Consider the following 3,872-nt stretch of genomic DNA (forward strand, 5'->3'; position numbering starts at 1 on the left):
CTAAAGAAAAGCGGAACATTCCAGGATCAAAGCAGAAACTGGGATGTCTGAAATACTGTACAAAACTAAGAGTCCCACCCATTGTTCCAACCACCCCTGTTATATGGCCCCCAGAAGGTTTCCCACAAGGAACTACAGCCCTTGGACTGAAAAAGTTCCCCTACCACGTCTTGTGGCAACAAACTCTAACTAAGTAGCTGTGAAGAAGGCTTTCCTTTTATTTGTTCTAAATATCCTTCAGTTTCATTGGCTGGCCCCAAATTCTCTGTCCACTTTCTCTGCACCATACATAATTATATATGTATCCATCATACTCTACCACCCAGCTAAGGCTCTTCTCTTCTGTGTTTGTGTGTCACATGCTGCCAAGGGGCTCTTACTCATGTGGAAGGAGTCTATACCTGCTGGTATCCCCTTCCTCCTAAGGAGGTGTATTTTTTAAGCTTTCTGGAGAGAGGTGTGCCAGTAATTCAAGGAAGGTGTTGTTTCAGGAAATGGAGAGCTGTGCCCACCTCAAATTGCTGCTGCTCTAAGTGAGCTGGGGGACTTGCCTATTTAAGCACACACAAACCCCAATTTCAAATAATTGCCTCATCACTAATCATGATGTCTCTATCCCCTGACCAGAGACTGAGAGTAGGGGAATGAGAGACTTTGACAACTTACCTGGATATATTATTCAGAGGACACGGAGTATGTAATCAGCAAGGGACGTCATCTTCTCATTTTTGGCAGGCTTGGATGCAATTTCTGATTGGGAAATGCCACAAAGAATCTGTATGATAAGGAAAAAATAATTCCCATGCATTGGCAAAGGGGTTAAGCAAAGTCAAGGTGGATCTGATTAAAAATGATTTCACCATGCCTTCTTTTCATTTATTTTTATAAAAAAGATGATACTGCTGTATGCTTCTGTCTTCCTGGAAAGATAATATTCAGAGGCTTTTAATTCAAAGTAGAATGTCAGACAGAAGTCATATTAATTGAACCAGGTTAAATGGATCCAAAACATTCCGATTAGCTCAGAGTTCTACCTTCCTTCCTTCCTTCCTTCCTTCCTTCCTTCCTTCCTTCCTTCCTTCCTTCCTTCCTTCCTTCCTTCCTTCCTTTCTCTCTTTCTTTCTTTCAAAAAATATTTTATTATAATGCAGCAAATGGTATTTCAATCAGGACCTCAACTAATTGTCTGGGGGGGGGGAACTATCTGGTCCAAAAGTAAAGAATCTAAATTTTAAAAATCATCTCACTGGCCCAATCTTCCTGATTTTTTAGAAGAGTTTTTTATTTATTAAAAAAATACATTTTATATACACATTCTTAGAAATGTCAAATATTGCTGAGTAAAAATCTAAAATAAATAAAATAATAACCTCTGGGGAGGATTCAGAATAGAACAAAGACAATATTTTCCCTTCACTCTGATGAGTCTCTGCACTCCACAAGAAAGGAGAGTGCTGACCAGTCTGCTTTCCCCTCTCTGACATCTTGAGTCACAAGGAGAGGATTTCTACCCTCCATCCCTGGGTACCAGCCTTCCAGGTTTTCATCTGCTCCTGCTCCTTCCTCCTCCTTTTCTGTCCAGGGCTGCCCATGACACCCGAGGCAGCTTACAAAAATAATATAATTATGAAAACAAGAAAAAAACACACACAATAATTCTGAACCAAAGCAGCAAGCATGGAAGAGGTGGGTTCACCCCAAAACAGGGGTCAGCAACCTTTTTCAGCCTTGGGCTGCTCCACCGTCCCTCAGACCATTTGGTGGGCCAGACTATATTTTGAAAAAAAACAACAATGAACGAATTCCTATGCCCCACAAATAACCCAGAGATGCATTTTAAATAAAAGGACACATTCTACTCATGTAAAAACACGCTGATTCCTGGACCGTCTGCGGGCTGGATTGAGAAGGCGATTGGGCCACATCCAGCCCCTGGGCCTTAGGTTGCCTACCCCTGCCCCCAAACATCTCAACTGTTGAAGGCCAGGTGTAAGTGATGTGTCTTCAGCATATGGGGAGGGGGAGAGCTATATCTTATTGGTGTTCAGGGACACATTCTAGTCAAGTAAAAACAACAAAGAAGGATGTGAGACAGAGCTGGAGAGTACTGTGGTCAGGGAGACTCTAGAGGGTTGCATTTGGCCCCTGGGCCTGAATTCTCACCCTGTCCCCATCTTTACAGCTCTTTATTCCTGGTTATGAGCACTATTTGGTGATAAAGGAGAGTAAGGGCAGGTATATAGACTTGGAGTACTTGAAAGCAAAAAAGGCGAGCATTCATCTCAGTCCTCACCATTCTTGTCTCCTTGAGCTATCAAAATGCTTGATACAGTGAAGGAGTTTTCTCGACAAAAGGCGCCGCTGACACAATATTAAATCTTCTGCTTCCTGTCCCATTGTTTTGTATTTGGAGGAACCGGGCTCCCCTTAATCCCTTCATATGTGATGATTGAAAGCTAATAGATAGCTCTGGTTACTTAATGTATGATTATATAAGAAGCACTGCCGGAATTGCCTGGAGATAATAATAGGAAAGAGGCAAAACACTCCAGATTTGCTAAGCAAAAGGGCCCATTTGATGTACAGCGCAATGTTTCAGATGTTAATTGCTTTGAAAGGCAGGTGTGGAACAACCGCTGCAGAGATAGCCAAAATTCTGTTCAATGGAATCATAGCACTTTACTACGTGTTTTAGAAAGAAAATGGAAGTCTTTAATGTGTCTAAAAAGGGGGCCTTCATTGCACTAAAGGAGTTCTATCCTTTGAGGCAGATCCTTGGTTTCTCTTTCTCTGTCAGCTGTGCAACCTCCTTTCTCCCAAAATAGGCCATTAACAGAAAGAAAAAAAAAAGGCCCTCAATGGCTTTACAGCCACCATCACATCTGCTTCCAGAAGATGTGATGATGGCCACCAACTTGGATGGTTTTAAAGGGGCTTAGACAAATTCATGGAAGGTAAGGCTGTCTATAACTGCTAGCCATGATGGTGATATATTCTGCTTTCGGGATCAAAGGCAATTAGGGATGGGGAGAAATTCGATTTAGTTTACATTTAAAGGCAAACTTTCCTAATTTACACTTTCTGAAATAATGTGTGAACCAAAGCCACCCTTCGAGATTCACACTCATCTGAAAGGTTCAGTGTCCTTCTCCAACCAAAGAATGTGTACGAAAAGGCATATAAGTGTGCATATGAATGCATACATTGGCAAAATTAACATAGGAAATGCATTCTGTTAGGGAAAATTGCTTGGCAAAAATGTGTACTGCAATGCAGTCTATGTGGGGCTACCCTTGGACCTTGTTCAGATGCTTCAGAAGGCAGCAGCCAGATTGCTGATGGGGGCATCTGACAAAGCACATGTAGCACCATTGTTAAAACAGATGTCCTGGCTGCCCATTGACTGCTGAGCCAAGTTCAAGGTCCCTGCATTAATTTTCAAAACCTTGAATGACTTAGGTCCTGAGTACCTCGGGGATTCTTATATTCCAGCTTGATTGCTGAGATCGTCTGCAGGAGCGCCATTGGTCATTTCCTGAGTTGGTGAGTCTCATTTGACAAAAACAAGCAGCTGAGTGAAATATACTCGGAGTCGAGAGTGGATTTCATGCTCTTTATTCAGCTCATAGTGGTGAGGAAGAACGGAAGTTCCCCCACAATATCTGCTTTATATACATTATTTACACAATGGGCTGCACATGATTGGCTAATTCCGGGATTCTCCTGTCGGCCAATCAGGTTATGGATTCACTTCCACCTGGAGCTGGATTGGGTGGCTCCTGCAGACCAATCATACTGCTGCATTGTTCTAGGACCAATCAGACTGCTGCATTTTGGATCCTATTCAACTCAGTACATAACACTGAGCTTCT

This window comes from Podarcis bocagei, assembly GCF_964188305.1.
Source record: "Podarcis bocagei genome assembly, chromosome: 14".
Lineage (NCBI taxonomy): Eukaryota > Metazoa > Chordata > Lepidosauria > Squamata > Lacertidae > Podarcis > Podarcis bocagei.